Source organism: Dermacentor andersoni, chromosome 4 (genome assembly GCF_023375885.2).
Source record: "Dermacentor andersoni chromosome 4, qqDerAnde1_hic_scaffold, whole genome shotgun sequence".
Classification (NCBI taxonomy): domain Eukaryota; kingdom Metazoa; phylum Arthropoda; class Arachnida; order Ixodida; family Ixodidae; genus Dermacentor; species Dermacentor andersoni.
This window is the reverse complement of record NC_092817.1, coordinates 48299062-48318431: the sequence shown is the minus strand read 5'-3', so window position 1 is coordinate 48318431 and position 19370 is coordinate 48299062. Positions and strand designations below refer to the sequence as shown.

The 19370-nt window shown below is 45.6% G+C and overlaps 1 protein-coding gene across 1 annotated transcript in view; it reads right to left on the bottom strand.

Annotated features, from left to right (window-relative positions):
- LOC126536662 (cholecystokinin receptor type A-like) overlaps positions 1-18424 on the bottom strand; it is a 288019-nt gene extending 269595 nt beyond the window's left edge. Inside the window, exon 1 of the mRNA XM_050183690.2 lies at positions 18019-18424. The gene's annotated coding sequence lies outside the window, so the exon portion shown is untranslated. The remainder of the gene's footprint in view (positions 1-18018) is intronic.
- Positions 18425-19370: the final 946 nt, after the last annotated feature.

The following is a 19370-nucleotide window of genomic DNA, read 5'->3' as shown; positions in this document are numbered from 1 at the left end:
CGGCGTTTCCCCCGCACCCAATTCATCGGACCGAGCTTCCTGTGATTTTAAATGCATAGGCAATTCTATGTCTACCCAAACGAGGCAACCCGTCTGTCCGTCACCTAAGATGGTAGTTTTCAAGATAAGGTGCTGTTGTGAAGTTGGGCACGCCCCAAGTTCCGTGATGTGAATCTCACCGCTGCCTACCATTGTTGTGAAATCGGGGGCCCGTGCGGCCAATGAAGGTTCCATGCATGGTTCCGTGCCAGGTGTCGAGAGAAAGAAGGGTTCTGAGTGATGTTGAAGAGAACGAAAAAAAGGATTACGCTAAAAAAAAGTACATGGTTCAGTTTTAGAACATGGTTCCAACTATCGGAGCACACTACTGTAGCGTCGTTGCACGTCCGAGCGTCTCTCCTTCACAGCCATCCGGATCCGCTTTTTATGCCCTTTTCTTCCCTCTTTCTTTCCTTGAGGGAATTCACCGGCCAATCATAAACACCGAATCCTTCATCACCTCTAACGCCACTCATTCGTCTCCAACGCGGTGCTCCTTTCTACAGTGGGCCTCCATCATGGTACAATACGAGGGATCCAAGTTTCAAACTGAACGCTTTTCCCTTGGAATTCTCGACGATGACCCTGTCATCGATCAGTGGCCTCTTCGTGACGGTCACGAGAAGCGACGTTGCTGTTTTCAAGCGAGCTGCCTCGAAGTGAAGTGAATGATGAGGCGTGAACATCAACCGTGACAACAGCATGTCGCTGGTGGGGCATTCCCTCGCTCTGAGGGACCGCCAGTCACAGCAGCGCGAAGCAGCGAACGAATTCACCTTCGTGCTACCTCCCGCTTCAACGCGAACTACGCGGCCAGAATACAGCACGCACGAAGCTATCAGCACTCTCTTCACTCTGTCCCCATCGCAGGTAGCTTTCGAGATGTGGCCCACGCGGCCTCGCCATACGCAGTCACCGCCGGATCATGGTTTATCACGTTTAAGGATGGTTCGACACGGATGGAGAAGGCGTTGATAATGGCTTGTAATGATCGGAGCGTCGTCAGCGCACTTGGCGCCGTTGCTTGCCATAGTTTTCTTGTGTCGTCAAGTCACCTTGCGCAGCCGTCTGCAGCAGTTCGTGTCGCCGCAGCGCTGTCGTTTATAGCCATCGCATCCAGTTTCATATCAATAATAATGACACCGGGCTGCGTGGAGTTGAGCAAGTCGCACTATGCTTATGCATACTTAGAAAACTCTCAGAGGAATCTCTGCGTGAATGTTCTTTTCTTTCTTTTCGAAGAAGGCATTTTGATGAAAGGCGGATATTTCCCACAGGACCCGAGGTGTAGACAACTCAGCGAACAGCTTGACGAGCTCTCTCTATAGTTGCTTCGAACATTGGGAGGAGAAAGGCTGAAAACGCGGATTGACTTCGCTCGGGAATCGCTTGTGCTAAATGGAAAGTAATCGTTTTTATTTTGACGACACTCCTTTGTTTTCTTGGCGGAGGGTCTCCTTTGTGTATAGCTTCCGCTCGTGAGGTTGACCCATCCTACCGTTTGTGCCAACAACTATGGTGCAAGCCATTACGAAACGTTTTTGACACAGTCTTAAATTATCCCACCTGTTTGACGCCTGGCAGCTCTATTACGCATGCATTTGACGTCTGCAAGCACCTTGCCCACTATGGTTCACCTCTTTCTTATAGGCTTTGACGCAACTGCCAAACGCAGGAGCTGCTCTTTCGCGATCGTTTATTTTTATTTATCTTGTAATCGGTGTTCACGGCTGCTAACATCTGTGAGGCGTTCGCTTGCGTCACGCGACGACGAGCAGCATAGAAGCTGTCGCGCTGAAGGAAACGGCCCATTACATATTATAGTAAGCCGTGATGACAAAAGACATATCTAATAGGAACGGGGGGAATAATAATAATAATAATAACAAAGGGATCGTGCTTTGGTTCTGTGCACGCTTGTCGTGGAATGTTACATTGGCGCAGTCGACAGGACACGACAAACGTGCACAGAACCAAAACACGATCCCTTTATTATTATTATTCCCCCCGTTCCCGCCAGATCTGTCCTTTGTCATCACGGCCCACTACACTCTCCCGGGCTTTGTTTCATACATCCGCTGTAAATAAAGGATGACGTTGGCAATGGTTGCTATTTCCATCGAACCGTTTTCCGTGGTGTAGCCGATGGTCTTGAGTGTTCCTTGTTTTGTAGCTGATTTCAGCACTTTAAACGGACCTAGAAGTTTTGTGTTAGGACCGCCATGTCCTTTCCGCATCAGAGCCGTATCGCCCAATGCAATTACGGGAATATTTGTGTTATGACGTTTGTCAAATGCTATCTTCATTGCTTCCCTGTGCTTCCTTTGATGCTCTGAACTCTTCTTCGTTTCCGTCAAGTTAAGCTTCTCTGTTATGCCAAGTATATCGTCCGCAGGCAAATAGATAGGCTCTTTAAAGGCGGCGTATTGAGGACTGCATCCGAGAGTGCTCGTATCAGATCTACTGTGGTGCGACACAGCTGCTCGTTGACAACACTTCAACCCTCCTGGGAATCCTCGGTACATACTTATATATTGTTTTATATCTCGGATAACTCGGTCTGCTAGTCCATTAGCTGATGGATTTTATGGTGCTGTGGACTTCTGGGTAATGGTTCTGTCTTTTACCCACCTTGCAAATGCCTGACTACTGAATGCAGGGCCATTATCGGATACGACACGTTTCAATCCTTTAAACATGTCTCTATTCACGAGAGATATAAGGGCATCAGCATTTTCTTTTCCTGGCTTGGTAGCTAGGATCCTTGAGCATTATCAATGCACACTAAAAAGGACTGCGTTTTCTTCATTCCTTCGCTTTTTTCTTCAGTTCAGCGAAATCAACATGTGCGGTTTCAAACGACACATCTGAATGAGGTGGAAAAGTCATGCTGTCTGTCTTCTGCTTATATTTTGCTTTGTTCCGTTGACATTGTTGACAAGAGCTAATGTAATCGCTAATATATTTTTTCATACCGGGCGATGTAAATCTTCTCATCATAATGTATAATGTTCGCCAGAAGCCGTCATGCCTTCCTGACTTTGAGCTGTCGTGATAGAGGTTGAGAACTTGTGTTTTCAGTGTATCCGGTACGTGATACTTTCCGTCAAAGTGCTTCAGCTGTTCTGTGCCTTCCCACATTTCAAGTGAGTTCACGCTTTCGTCGTTCCCGCAGTCACTAACAATGGGAAGTCGAGAAAGTGCATCAGCATCTGACAAATCTTGTCCGCTCCCGTGTGCCACCTCAAAATCAAAATGTGGAATTTCACTGATCCAGCGAGCGATTCGCCCTTACGGTTGACTAACATTCAGCAAATGTGTAAGCGCCTGATGGCCTGTGAACAGTTTGAATTTCGTGCCTTCTAGGTACGATCGAAAGTACTTGCTAGCACAACAGCCAATGCCTCCTTTTCAGTTGTGCTGTAGTCTTGTTCTGATTTTGTGAAAATATAAGAGTAATATCTAACCACTTGTCTTCCTCTATCACTGCCACTTGTGCTTCTTCGTTTTTAGTGTACACCACCTCCTGTGTAGTTCGATGCATCCATTGTAAGTTCAAATGGAACAGTGAAGTTAGGTATTGTGAGGACCGGGTCTGATGATATGGCTAATACCAAATCTCTGTACGCCTTCTCACATTCTTCGGTCCGAATAAAATCTGTGCTTTTATGGAGTAGGGTTGTTCAACGCTTTAAAAAGCTCCTGCTGCAAAATCCTTTACCTAAATTCTAATATGTTCTGCGAGGCCAAGAAAAGCTCTGACTGCGTGTGCATTGTCTGGCTTCTTCATCTGTCGTGCAAGTTCCACGGACTCCTCTTTCGTGCTCTTTGTGAATCCGTCCAAAATGCGACCGAGAAATGTAATTTTGTGTTTAAAAAATTCACTTTTCTCAAAATTCACTTTAAGTTTGGGGTCACTTAATGCCATGAAAAGAGATGTCAAGTGTTCGCCGTGTGATGTTTCATCCTTGGAGTAGTCTATGATGTCGTCTACATACACATTACAGAATAATGTGAGAAATGGCTTGAGAACACTATTTATCATCTTTTAGAACCATGCTGCACTGTTTTTCCATCCAAAAGGCAAGCGATTATATTCGTACACATCAAAGGGAGTGACAAAGGCTGTATACATTTTATATTACTCATCGAGCAGAATTTGCCAAAATCCTTTGCAAAGTTCTATACGGGAGAATATTTTGCAGCCTCCGGTTTCTTCAATTAGCTCGGCGATCCTTGGCATTTGAAAAGGAAAAAAATATGTCCGTTTGGCTATTCAAGACCCGGTAATCAGGGGCCGTATAACGTAAAACTATTCCAATATGTTTTTATTCCAATCTAATGACGTCAAATTTGCGTAACCGCCGACGCAAGCATCGGGCGGTGACCCGTAGGGTTGTCTGGCCAAACCAATCAAAAGTTCCCATCGTTCAAAGGAGGTAAATTTTGTTTCTTTGAAAAACTAATAACATTGTCTGCACTGAGCGACGGCTTTTATCTAATTCGCTTACAAGAGGTGAGGAGCATGCTCAAGTGGAGAGGGGTTCGATGGGGCCGAGCCACTGCACTGAATATCGATAACCGGATGAAGAGGGTGGTGCCGGCGTCTGCGATTGGTCCGCTTTCTCTTAGCTTGCGGTCGCTCGTCGACAATCGCAGCGGCATACAACGGAAGCTTAAGAATGACGCTAAAACGGTACATCAGCAAGGAAGAATTGGCAGAACGAGGTCATAAACGTGCCGAAAGTTCTCGAAAACGTTACACGGCCATGCAAAAAGCTTTATTACACGCAAATAAACCCATGTTCTCTGACAGGGACGACTAGCCAGTGGCGGAGCGATCGGCGGCCGCCATCTTTCATTCCTTTCGGAACGGGACAGCCTGCGGCTATTCAGAAGAAAATTCACTTTTGTTCGGCATATTAATGCATCTTGAATGCGTACACATCACTTTGGCGCGCTAAGCTTTTGCTGTTTTGTGATGTCGCGTGAGAGGCAGGCGAAGTGGGTGCAGCCCGAAAACTTTTGACCAATAGCCGAGAGACAATGGCAAAAAGGCGTCGAATCAGAAAGAACTATTTTTGTTTTGTTTGGTCAAATTATGCATAATCAGTGTATACAAGTCATATCAGATGGGAAGCTATCGCAGTTTTTGTGACGTCGCGTGACAGACAGGTGAACTGGGGGTCGCCCAAAAAGTTTTTGACCAATCGCGGTGGGCTGATTGCAGAATTGGAATAGAAAAGTTTGGAATAGTTTTACGTTTTAGCGCCCCTGTACAGAGTCGCACAGATCCGTCTTCTTACGGAGCCAGAGTAATAGGTGAGGCGAACGTCGACACCGATGGCCGTATTATTCCAGCATCTAACATATTCTGGATCTCATTTTTCAACCAAAGTTTCTTTTCGCGTGACATACTGTAAGGCTTTTTTCTGACCGGCGTAACATCTCTCAGCTTAAAGGGAACAGTAAATTTTGTTCTAGCCGGTGGATAGTTGCCTAGACCGATAAGTTCAGGGAATTTTTCACGAACGTTTTTTCACACTTATCAAGGTGGTCCGCGACGTTCAAGAACGCGCACGTCTCGTATAATGGTTTAACTTCAGTGCCTTTATATCTCGAAAGTAAGAATTTATAGGCATATCCCTTCACAACAAAGGCGTCAGTATTAGCCCTCCGGCCTGGATAAGAGACACTTCCTTTCGACAATTTATAAAAAATTTGTCTCATCCCATCGAAGCTCTTCCTCTAATTATTTAGTCACTTTTAACAAGTACCTCATTTATTACAGATACAGATGCACCACTATCAACCAATGCGTCAACATCGTCTCCATTGATATGGAGTTTAATATAGACAAGGCTAAGGGCAGTTAGAAAAGCAGTCTAAATTTTTGCCGTCACGTGGGACTGGACATCTTTTATTAGTTTTTTGGTTGCGCTTCCTCTGAATGAGAGGCTACTAGTCATGCGTCATTGCTGTAAGTTGACATTAAGTGAACGACTCGATTTCGGCGATGAAGATTTTCGAGATCGCTAGAACTCCATGGAGCCCTTTCGAAAGTTTGATCTGTCGGACGCGAATTTTGCGGTGAAAAATCGGTGCAGATGTTTCTGAAACATTCCAGGAGTTCTTCGATAGTTTTACGCGACTTGCACCTGCCTCAGAAGTTCGTTGGGTAAGCCATGAACGATAAGTGGCACTATTGAGGACTCCGTTAGTTCTGCGTTTTCCGTCTGAAGTAGACGTCTTTTCTCGTAGAAATATTCTAGGGTCTTTCCTGAGCGATAGTTATAAAAAATAGCTCTGTCCCACTTTTCAACCAGTTTTTCGTCAAAAGCTGCCAAAAAGCTCGTTCTCCACTGCTTTCATGTATCCGTCATATGGCCAGCGTAATGGATGTCATAACAATTTCTTTGTGGTATGACATCCATTACAGTACTTTGCGTGCATACTACGTTCGCACACAAAGTATTCATCAAAGTTAGTGCTGTATTTTCTACCCTCTTCCTCTCAATGAGGGACTTCACTGGCCAACCACAAACTCCGAATCGTTCACCACATCTATCGCCCCTCACTGCTATCCAAAGTGGTGCTACTGTCCCCCACATGGTGATGCTTTCTTCAACGGGCCTCCACAATAGCACAATACGAGGGATCTACGTGGCAAACTGAACGCTTTTCCCTTGGAATTCTCGACGATGACCCTGTCATCGATCAGTGGCCTCTTCCTGACGGTCAGGGGAGGCGACGTTGCTGTTTTCAAGCGAGCTGCCTTGAAGTGAAGTGAATGATGAGGCGTGAACACCAACCGTGACAACAGCATGTCGCTGGTGGGCATTCCCTCGCTCTGAAGGACCGCCAGTCACAGCAGCGCGAAGCAGCGAACGAATTCACCTTCGTGCTACCTCTCGCTTCAACGCGAACTAAGCGGCCAGAACACAGCACACACGAAGCTATCAGCACTCTCTGCACTCTGTCCCCATGGCAGATAGCTTTCAAGATGTGGCCCACACGGCCTCGCCATACGCAGTCGCCGCCGGATCATGGTTTATCACGTTTGAGGATGGTTCGACGCGGATGGAGAAGGCGTTGATAATGGCTTGTAATGATCGGAGCGTCGTCAGCGCACTTGGCGCTGTCGCATGCCATAGTTTGCTTGTGTCGTCAAGTCACCTTGCGCAGCCGTCCGCAGCAGTTCGTGTCGCCCCAGCGCGTTCGTTTATAGTCATCCATCAAGTTTCATATCAATAATAATGACACCGGGCTGCGTGGAGTTGAGCAAGTCGCACTATGCTTATGCATACTTAGACAACTCTCTGCGTGAATGTTTTTTTCTTTCTTTTCGAAGAAGGAATTTTTGATGAAAGGCGGATATTTCCCACAGGCCCCGAGGTGTAGACAACTCAGCGAGCAGCTTGACGAGCTCTCTCTATAGTTGCTTCGAACATTGGGAGAAGAAAGGCTGAAAACGCGGATTGACTTCGCTCGGGAATCGCTTGTGCTAAATGGAAAGTAATCGTTTTTATTTTGACGACACTCCTTTTTTTTCTTGGAGGAGGGTCTCCTCTGTCTATAGCTTCCGCTCGTGAGGTTGACTTATCCTACCGTTTGTGCCAACAACTTTGGCGCAATGTATTACGAAAAGTTCTTGACACTGTCTTAAATGATCCCACCTTTTTGACGCCTGACAGCTCTATTATTCATGCATTTGACGTCGGGAAACACTTTGCCCACTATGGTTCATTTCTTTCCTATAAGCTTCCACGCAACTGTCAAATGCAGGAGTTGATCTTTCGCGATTGTTTGTTTTTATTTATCTTGTAATCGCTGTTCATGGCTTCTCACATCTGTGTGACGTTCGCTTGCGTCACACGATGACGAGCAGCATGGAAGCTTGCGCGCTGAAGACAACGGCCCAATACATATGACGTTCGCACACAAAGTATTCATCAAAGTTAGTGCTGTATGATCGTGCGGCTTCCTCTTCACCTTTCAGTTGCTCCAGACCCACAACATACTTAGTGACTTCATTAAGCTCCATACGACACTACTATGCTCAGGCACTAGCCTCTGGTATTCAACGGCACCGGATCTCGAAAAACATGGTTCAATTCGTTTAATACAGACTCTTCTCTGCAATGTCATCATATAAGCATCTAAGCAGGCCAGGCGTTCATTATAAGTGGCATCATCAGGAAACTGTTTGAAACTTTGGTTTTGCACAGAGCATAAAGCTAATAAAAGGACCAGGCTCCAATGGGATAATGCATAACACGTCATTGGGACTGGCTGGCACTGACAAATATGGTGACGGAGTTCACTCACTATCGTCGCGTGTCCGCGTAGAGCCATAAATTTTTCCGTCCTTTGATCCCTCTTACTTGTTCTCTGTAATTAAGGCAAAAAAGACTTTCCTTTTGTCTACCCTCTATATTGAAGCTTCAATTACTAGAGCATGTACCTTCCGTTCTATCAAGTTTCTAAATGTACCAGTCTGCACGTCAGTCTGATAATGTTCTGCAATTTCGACACACTTCAGTTGCGTTTGAAAGAAGTCAATTAGGCAGGAGGCTTTATTCAGTTTCTTTTCGATGTGCCTCTTTTTAACACAAGTTTGCAATCTCAATGGCCTGCTTATTTCTTCAGCGTGTACATGCATTTCTGTGCCGATGGCGCTGACTCTTGCGCAGCTCGTGGCGGTTGTTTGAGTGTAGAGAAATTTCCTGATAAAACAAACTTATTTTATACGTTCAGGGGATGTCCTCACTTACGCGCAGGGGTATCAAGTTGCAAGCTCAGGTTCACACCTGCTAGTCATGGCACGCTTTTTTCTATAGGAAAAGTAGAACGAGGACAAGACACAGAGGGAAAGACAATATACTAAGGAGCGTGCAGACTTTCCCTGCGCGCAGTACTTGCCCTCTGCCTCGTCCTATTGCCTCTTTTTCTTTTCTTTTTCTCTAAGTATAATCAGATTGCACCGATTTGTGAAATCGCAAGCGCCCCGCCATTCGTCGTATCTTTCTTGTCCGGCCAAATTAGTTCCGCCGCCTGCCTCCCCCTGGAGTAATTCTCTCTACGGCCGAGCTCGAGCGATACAAAAAGAGCTTCCCGCAGCATGCGCAAACGATAGGGATCGTTGCGCGTTGAGTGGACGCGCACGGAGGTGACGTTGTAGTCGGAACCGTAGCAGGGAGAAAGCGTGAGCACAGGCGCGAAACAAAGGAAGAGCGAGTACACGTGCGTGCTTGTGTGCGTGCGCCAGTGAAAGGCAGGATTTCTGACGCACTCTGCCAACGATCCAGCAAGCCCACTAACTGCACAGCTGGGATGGCTCCGCGTGGAGTAGTAATTATGGCAACGAAACATCTGAGGCATCCTCCACGGTGTCGTAAAGAGAGCGAGTTAAAGAAGAAAGGGAAGGAAACCGAGAGAAAGAAATGAAGAGGGTCGGGAATAAAGATGAAAAGCAAGAAGCAAGAAACGAAACAAATGCACAAATAAGAAAGAACGGAAGGAAGAAAGGAAATTATTAAAGAGGGAATGAACTACCTTAAGTACCAGGAAAGAAGGGTAAAAATACGAATAAAAAAGGCAAAAGGTAAGACCAAGCTAAACAATAAGTAAGCTGAAAAGGGTAACGATAAGACGATCATGCCCCCTGTTGTTCTTAAAGAAGCTTTTTCGGTTTAGTGCAACAATAGTACGTGGACGATGAGAATAACTTGAGAATGTGTGCTGCACGCGTTCTTTGTCCGTCCTCTGTGTCCATGTGCTAGTTGCGCTACGGCTAGAAACTTTCATAATGACGCATCAACAAGCTCAAATCTAAACAAATAATTGACATGTTTTTTGCCACGTCCAAACGAAGATAGTTTCGCTTACCAGACACGGGCATGCCAGGGGCCGAACGGTAAACGCCTCCGCGATGCTTACTTTTTCACATTACCGGATAGCGAAGCAGACATTAACGCGAACGACCATAGAAACAATGAAACATTTGGTAAAAGAAGAATAAACAACTGGAGTACTTGATGTATAGAACAGAAAAACGGGTGTTACCCTAACATGCTGAAAGCAACGCAAAATGATAGAAAACTTGTCGTGAGGAAGAAAAGCACAAGGATCACGCGAGCGTTTATTATCGCCATAGCATTAAAGCAATATTATATACGAACAAAATAGGGTGTCGATAGAGAAATACGTTAGCGCGTTGTGACAATTAGTGTACGTCAAGGCACAGGCTTCGCACAGCTGAATAAGTGTTCTGTCTACGTCGCCATGTGGTCTACGGACTCGTTTATCATGTGACTTCGGTCTGCGTTGTGTTATGGTGTATTATCAAAATAAAACCTTGCGAGCCCCTAGCAAGTGCAGCTGTAAAACAATTATTTTTAATTAAAAACGTATTCACCTGTCACACCATCGCATGTGACTCTCGCTCAGCCGTCACTGACTTCAGCAAAGGCCGTATCTCTCCTCAAGCTCTTCTCATCCTCTGCCAGGCACCACACTCTAAAGAAAGCATGATCTCCCTGACATGGCTACCGGCCCATGCGGGCACTGTCCACCCACACCTCCCCAACCTCAACGAGGTCACCCACTCCATTGCGCGAGGCCTAGTAAACCACGCCGGAGTCACTGGAGACGAGTTGGACTCCAGGGACAATCTGACCATTTATAACGATTTCGTTAAGGCCTTTTACCTCAGTCGCCGAACCTTCCCCCCACCTCACCCCAAGTTCAGCCCGGCGCAGGCTACCACCCTGCGTCTGCTACAAACAAACACGTACCCTTCGCCCGCCCACCTCCACCTTATATTCCAGGACGTTTACGCTACCCCCAACTGCCGGTGCTGTGGCACTCACCCGGCTATGCTTCCGAATATGCTGTGGGAGTGCCTAGCACAGTACACACATTAACACCACGACCCTCTCGCCGAGGTTACGTGAGGCTCTGCGGAGCTCCGCCCTCGACAACCAAACCTAGGCGACCGAGCACGCCCGTGAGGCGGCGGCGAGGCAAGCCCTCGACGTCCCCTCATGGGAGGCTTAGGCCCGGCCATCATAAAGTGCTGCTTCTATAATAAAAGTTTATCCCCCCCCCCCCTACCACGCAAGCTTCGCATTTTACGAAGACCGAAACGAGTTCTACAAATGTTCAGGACAACAACGTGCGCATGTATATTGCAGTCGGGCTCGCGTATGCCTACTATAGCACCAGCAGTCACCATGTACTGCCACTTTCATATGCGTTCTTGTTAGTTCACTGCCCAAGTACCCCTGTGTTTGATGGAGACATAAGAAAAAGACAGTGCCAAAAGAAACTGGAGGTTAGCGTGTTTACAAGCTTGACGTGCTACGCTTCGTGAATACAGTTAAGAAAAAGAAAAGAAATTAAACAAGAGCATGTACGAGCTTGGCCCGCACAAAGCACAACAGCACCCAAAATTGGAGCAGATAAGAGGCTATGATTGAGGCCCGCGTCCCATAAAAGTACACCAATAGTAGCCGCTAACTAAATAAATGTTCGTTACCGCCAGCACGGCTCTGAGTGAAGCCAACTCGTAATTTTCCTTAGCTCAGCCCCAAACCGCATCTGTTAAGCTCGTTCTCGCCACGGACTTCGTTTGCCGCAATTGTTCGCACCGTCTCTGCAAATTATCATTGTGTGCTTTCAAGATCCACAGTTTTGTAGCATCTGTAGATTTTTCTTCTTCGCTTTCAGCAAACCAAATATTTTCGCTACAACCTCCGCAAGCAATTATACATTCGCGCGAAAATGAGCATTCAAATCTGCCCTGTCCTTATGTATAGCCACAATGAAAAGTAATAAGACAGAAACTTATACAAAGAGATGGAATAGATCTTAACAAAGGAGCCTGATGAGAGGTCCTAATTAAGGCTCCGTACGAAAAAAGAAAGGTACAAAAGCCATGAGTAACTGCACATACATTTAAGTGTAAGTAGCGCTGCGCGGTTGTTACTGGAGCGAAAAACTAACAATTTTCTCTTTTTCTGCCCTGGTCCACACCTGGTAAGATAATTGTGACTATCCGATTCATCTGCCGTAAGTTTTAGGACACTTCACTGCGAACTTTCCCTGCGCGCTTTTAAGACGCATTGTTTCGAAGCATCTATGCATTGTTTTCTTTGTTCTCACCAACCAAAGGTTCTCGTTTGAACTTGCGCGAGAATTTCTGAATGCGCGCGCAATAGGAACAGAAATCATTACCAGGCTCTTTCCTTACTGCAGACGCAGAAAAAATATGCACAGACATAGCGTTATATAACAAGGTGGAATGCAGTTTTATAAAAGAAAGATCTTGTGGTGATCGCAGGCAAGAGTACTTCAGCTTTCGGCGTATCCGTTACGTGTCATCGACATGTCTACCATCGTCGGGTTTCTTTGAAAGAACACGTTGCCAGTAGCAGAAACAGTTTGTTCTCGCCTAAGATTTGAACTCTCGTGCGCTATGTCTGGGCCGTACTGCCGCATTCGTGCCGTTGTCCTTATCGTCCGTATCATCGCCTTCACACCAGCTAACGATTTCACAAGCGCAACATTCAAGTTTCTTCTTTAACTTATTCCTAACTTATTCCAAGTATGCTAGAGCATTAAGCCGTGCTTTCGCGAAAATTGAGAGTGACCAGGGCCCCACGTACTAAGCAGACCTCGTTTTTCGTATTTCACTCGTATTTCACGTGCCCACATGCTTTGGAGCTGCGGAACGGACATTATGATAAAGTAATGATTAAAGATGCTTGGCTCATAGCCGAGAGTAAGACCACGGAAAAGAGCGGTTGTGGCTTTGAATTTATTTTGGGAAAATGTAAAAAACTATAGCCTCATATAAAACGTCAATGTCTGAGCCAACTGTTACACTTTTTCTTTAAATACCTGTCTACTATTACAATTCTGTAAACACCGCATGTCGTATATGGGTCGTTCACGTCTGAATTTGTTATATGTACTAGTTCTGCGTTCTGTTAATTGGTTATTTGTACATCTGTCAGCCGTCCCGTCTGCGAAACTGTCAACTTCTGTCCGTGTTTCCGGACTCTTTTATGTACTTTCACTTGTTTACCGAATGGTGTGTGTATTTCAGTGTCCGTTTACTTTCTTACGTGTCTTCCTTTACACACTTGTGTGCAACTTCGCAAATGCTCGCACGTTTTTACTGTCTTCGGTGTTTTTCAGTGTTCTTTCTGCTTTGTGCGTGTGTGTGTGTTTCTTTGCGCTGGGAATTAAAGTAGCAAGTGCCACTAAAGGCGTCAACCTCTTCTTTAAGTTCATATTGTTAAAAAAAAAAAATCTCTTATAGGGAGAGGTGGGCTTTAGGATTCGTCACAGATTTAATGAATCTTTTTTCCTCTGGAGGAGAAAGATATTACCTGAGAGGATTGATAAAAAACACAAACATCACAAAGTTTTGTAGCGTAAAGGCGTGTTCGCAAATGATAAGCCTCCACGCATTTCCTTTGGACATAACCTCCAAATTTGCTCTTTTGTTCATTGCCCACCTTGTCGGTAATGTATTAGCAGGTAAAAACAAGAGAAAAAGAAATTGGCGCTGGCCCCATCAACTAAAAGCTACGAATAAAAGGTTACTTTTTTAAACTCCCTGTAGATTTACGGCAATGAATTGAATTGCTCAAGAACCGGCATGCTTTTTACGCAAATGATACAGCGTGACACGCGCAGTGAGGTTTTCAGGAACAAAGCTTAGCATCATTTCGAATCAGTGGGCACGATTGGTCCAAACATCTTCAAAGAGTGAGAATTTTTAGTTCCCCATTGGCGCATTCCAGTAAGCCACATTCGCATGTTCCCAAAATCAAGAGGAAGCTTTAGCTCAGGTGCATGCTCCCATCTAAATACGTGTAAAACGAGGATGCTTTTTTCTTGCACCAAATTTGGCGGGGGTTGTTGCATTTAAAAGAAAACTTAAAAGCTAGCGGTTTGATTCCTAATTCTTTATTTAAGCCGCAATCTTTTATTAAACATTGGTACAAATCAAAAATTTTCAGAAAATGAAACTATAAAATTTACAACACTGTAACTCAGTAATGAAAAACAATATAACAATCATGTAAATTGCATCCGATAGTACATCTAAAGCGGACAAAATTTATATGTTGCACATAACTCTAAAAAAATTTAGTTTTATGAAAATACAGATTTTTTATAACCCTTGTACGCAACCTAACGAATTCACGTAAGATATGAAATGGCATATCGAACTTGTCCGCGTATAATGACATAACAGATGCCGTTTACAGAAACACGATATCTGTTTTTGATACACAGCTATTAATTTGTAAACTTCGTCCTTCATTTTTTTTTTCAATCTTCCGAATTTTTGAAAATTCTTGTAACAAAATTTAAGCTCTTAATCGAAATTCCGCTTCCAACAGTCACTAGAATTTAACTTTCTCTCTCAAATGCAGCGTCCCTTCGTAGGAGGCTTAGGCCCGGCCATCATAAAGTGCTGGTTCTACAATAAAAGTTTATTCCTCCTCCTCCTCTCAAATGCAGCAAATTTCATTATAACCGGTCCAAGGGTTATCTCAGAAAAACCTTTTTGAGTTTTACGTGTACTTGAATAGGCCGCGGCGGAGTTGGGCCCGAGCTAAAGCTTTCTCTTAACAGGAGAAACCACAACCACGCGAAAACACCGAGCAGCAGGCTTAGCACGAGTTCAATAAAATGTTCTTGCCCTTTCTGTTCCTCTTCCTAAGGGAAACACTGTTTTATTATCTTCTCAATTCAAGTGTCGCAGTCGTTCACGCTGCAGATTTACTGGTTCGAGGACGTTGTGTGCTCGGTCACAGCAGTTGAGTTTGGCGTGTTGGAGGTTGGAATGCCATCAGCGTTCTGTGCTGTGTTAATATTCTTTTTTCAATCTCATATTCCTTCTTTCCCGCACGAAGGCGCAATCGCCGTCAGCATAGACGTAGCCTATAACACATTGGGCTACTTCGTCGGTTACTCACGCCTTACGCTCACTTCTCAACGTATTTCGTTTTCACCTGCAGCGTCTCGTATATTTTTGCACGTAGCAAGGGTGCAGAACGTGGTGCCTCAGCTTTATATCTTAGCTCTGATCCTTCAATCTTACATTCGCCTCAATCAGGACTCCAGCTGTGAACCCGAAAGTTTTATTTATTGAAGTTATTTTTTAATTATTCGTTTTATATATTGAATCTTGCTTCTGCGTTTAGTTTATTGTCGGCATGTTGTATACCATGTGAACGCAATTTATTGACTGATTCAGTTTGAATGACTAGTGGAAGATGAAAAAAAAAAATAACACGGCACAGGCACGGCCAGATAAACGCCGCACTAGTGTTCCAGGACAGTGGCGGGGGGCTGAAAGACGCCGTAGTGATGGGCCACGGTTTAATTTTGACCACCCGGGTACCTTTAGCGCGTTTGCGCTCGGCTACGGCCTACTCCGTTTTAGACCTCTGGTGCAACTCTGTGGAAGCTACGCAAGTAGTTTGTTCACGAAAACTTATCACTCCGCGTGTTACGTCAATGCTTCGCTGCGTGGAAACGGCGTTCGCTCCCACAAGCCAGCACACGAGGCTACCCGCGACGGGCTCCAAATAACAACACAGAAAACAACAACAACAACAAATCAAAATCATCTGAAACAACGCATGAACAGCCTTATGCCACATCGTCTTTGTTTCTAAGGATTAAAGCTCGTTTCATTCAATACTGAGCCTGTATAAAAAGTTGCGTACAATTGCGGTCGAAAACCATCGAACCATTTCCAAGTGCGAATGAAGCCACTGCAAAAAGTCTCTCTAGCCTCCACAGCTATGCAGCTGATGTCTGAAACACACAGCGGGGAAGGTATTCTGTAAGCGCCCACCTAGTGGACATGTCCATTTCGTCTGCTGTTGAAGTTCTGATTGGCTGGGCTGGGCGGCGCGTCCGCAGCAGTGAGGCGCCACAGCCAATCAGCACTTCAGCAGCAGACGAAATGGACATGTCCACTAGGTCGACTCTTACAGGTGAACGCTTAAGTACGGAGACATGGGGGGAGTTAAGCAAGCGCGATTCCTTTGGGCTTTGCACTTTAGTGGTGCCTCGACCTTGTGCACGACTTCCTTTTTCGGCAATCAACTACAAACACCACATCACACCACACGGTAAGCCGTAAACGCTACCGTGCAACTAGCGCAGGTGTTTTACAACATTGGTTACTAGATCTTCGGCAGTGCTGAAATCCGTGAACGAGGCAGGAGGCGAAGAATACTTGCTGTTTCAGTATAAGTAGACGCTTCATTCATCCGACCAACACTTTTGACACGCAATCTCGCCATCGTTTCCCGTACACCGCAAGCTGTTATAATTTTGCGAGCCATCACTTCCGCATGGGTTAACAGTTCCTTCTTCAATCTATGACGTTTTCTGCGTTTAAACACGAAACGTGTGAATGGGCGATTTATTTCCACGTGGTTATCAGTACAAACCCGCTACAGCTGAAGTTGTAGCCGTGTTTACTCAGCCATCATTCACACAGATTTACTGGTTCGAGGACGTTGTATGCTCGGTCACAGCAGTTGAGTTTGGCGTGTTGGAGGTTGAAATCCCATCAGCGTTCTGTGCAGTGTTAACATTTCTTTTTTCTTTTCAATCTCATATTCCTGTTCTCCCGGACGAAGGCGCAATCGCCGTCAGCATAGACGTAGCCTGTAACACATTGGGCTACTTCGCCGGTTACTCACGCCTTAGACTCACTTCTCAACGTATTTTGTTTTCACCTGCAGCGTCTCGTATATTTTTGCATGTAGCCACTTTCCGCATGTGATGTGTGAACTCAGCACCTACCAACACACTTTATTTTTTTTTTATAGGATGTATGGGGGGGGGGGGGGGGGGGTTTGAAGGGGCGTTGAGAGGAAGGTATGTTTTGTGGTGAGATAATTTCTCTGATAGGCTTTCGTCGTATCGCTGTTATTTGCAAATCAGTCTTTCTCTAGGGCGGGAAACTCAAAACTGTTCTCTTGAGGGCCCAACGAGTTCATTCTTGCGCCCGCTTTCAAGAAGCCCTTATGGTAGGCTTTCCCGCAATGTAATAGCTTTAAAGGCAAAGCAAACCTTACACTGGCAGTGGATTTCGGCAGTCGATACAAATGCCAGAAAGGCCCGAAGCAATCACTTTGGAGCTCGAAAGCTTGTTTTACCAAAGAACCATTGTGGTCAACGCGTGTGCGGCAGCAAGCTACGTTCTATGACAAAGCGACTGAGGGTGAATATAGAAAGCTCCAAAATCGTTCGTGAAACAATGTTTATTCAGTCGCAGTTACGCGGGAATAAGGCTGGAGTTAATTATTGACCTGAAGCACTAGGCGTTATGAAAATCCTATGGTTAAAAGAAAAACGAAGTGTTCAACTACAGCGGACTTGACAACACGCCGTTATTCGTCGATATATTACTGCTCATCGGGTTCATCAGGTTAGAGTAAATATACTGCTTCGTGTTGAAATTCGACTCTGCTGGTCGTACCATTTCTAACTGCAGTCATTTACATCAACACGGAAACAGGACAGTAAAGTCAGCTCAAGCATTCACATGATTAGATGGGCGATTCGCACAACACTACCCTGTTACAACTCTCATGGCAATTCACTGGGCAGACTAAGAAATCAATAAAATAATCTGTTATGTCGCTGCTGTGTTTTCTCTGAGGAAAAAAAATATTTAGTGTCTTAGCAAACGCGTTGAATTTTCGAGCAACAGGATGTAACTCTAAAATGTCGGCCTACCAATTTGTTTTTTTTTACCTTTTCCCTTGTACGCTTTAACTTTTGGGGAAAATAATCCACGAAACTAGCTTGATAATGCCGTACTTTTCCTATACACTGTCATTTGTGGCAACCACAAGCGCTCAACAATCTAAGAGAAACAATATAATAAACTGTGCATCGTTATGTACAAGGTGAAAGAAATCGCCTTACCTCTATATCTCTTTCATGGGAATCTCGAAGACATCTTCACTCGCTTCTTTCCAATCCGCGCAGTAACACAAACTCTATGAAAACAGTATTCACAACACCGAATGACAGCAACCGAATGACAGCTAAGGCAATGTCAGTCTTCCCCGCTTGGCACCGAGCATTGGTGACAAGCGAAAAGTAATGCAAAAACGCAATACAACGCTCTTTCACCACGCAGTCAAGAAGCAGAAGCAGCGCGAGTCTTAACACTTCCCCTGCGAGACTTGCCGCTTCCACGCCACGCGCACCGAGTTCCTCCCTTCCTCTAAAAGAAGCGGAGCAAAGTTTTCCCGTTCTTTACGAGCGCGTCGAGTGCGGCCCGCTCCCGAAGCGAGCCTTCGACGACGCTTTCCCAGATCTGCGCGCCAACTCGGCGGCGCTGCGTTCCGGAGCTTTTTGGCGCGCTCCGCCGAAAGCACCGCGCCGTCATCACACGCGTCGGGGGCGAGAGAGAGAAGGGAGAAATGGGGAGACGGAGTTAGGGGAAAGGGAGTAGTTGCACGCATGCGCGGCACCAGCTTGCGTGGGGTACTCTTCCCTTACCGTTTGCTCCAATCTTCCACCTTTTCCTTTTTGCGCGCGCGTAGCCTCGGCCTTCCCTTTAGGAGGGCCTCGCGTTGAGGGGCCTCGTTCTTTCGTAACTTGTGGTGGTGCTCCCCATTCTCCCGTCCCACTCCTATCTTCCCTATACGGCAGCTACTACAAGACTCTGACGTCGCGCGTGCTGTCCCAACGATCTCCAACTGCGTTCCTTCGTTTTTTTACAACCCCGCGTTCGGCCTACAACAGCGACCGGCCGACATAACTCTTTTCCCCCGCACCTGCGTGGCTTCTTTCGGACTTGCCTATCGAAGCCACTTCCAAATGGCCCTGCTTTGAAAGTAAAATCAGCCCCAACTTGCCCGTCACGTTTTCATAAAAACAGCAACTCTGCGTGGGCTATAGGGTCATTTATCGGATAAGATATGCACGCTGCCGCTTGAAGGTGTTGTTCTGATTTCTCGACTTCCTGGATTTATTCGTTAGAACATAGGCTCGCGGTCACTGCTATCGTCAATTGGGGCTTTTGTGCAGACTGCATGACGTCATTACTTTTACGTGCGCACCACGAATATGCGTCCTCCTCCCGCCCTTTCCTCTAATCCCATTATTCTTTCGAAAAAGCAAAAAGAACGGAAGCCTTTATGAAATATATGCAAAGCGAATAGATGGCACAGAATCAGAAGACACTTTATACTTTTAATACTGCCACCTGTGCAGCAGCTGAAGCCAATACTCCTGTCCTTTGTTCCGTTGCAATTTCAGCTTATGAA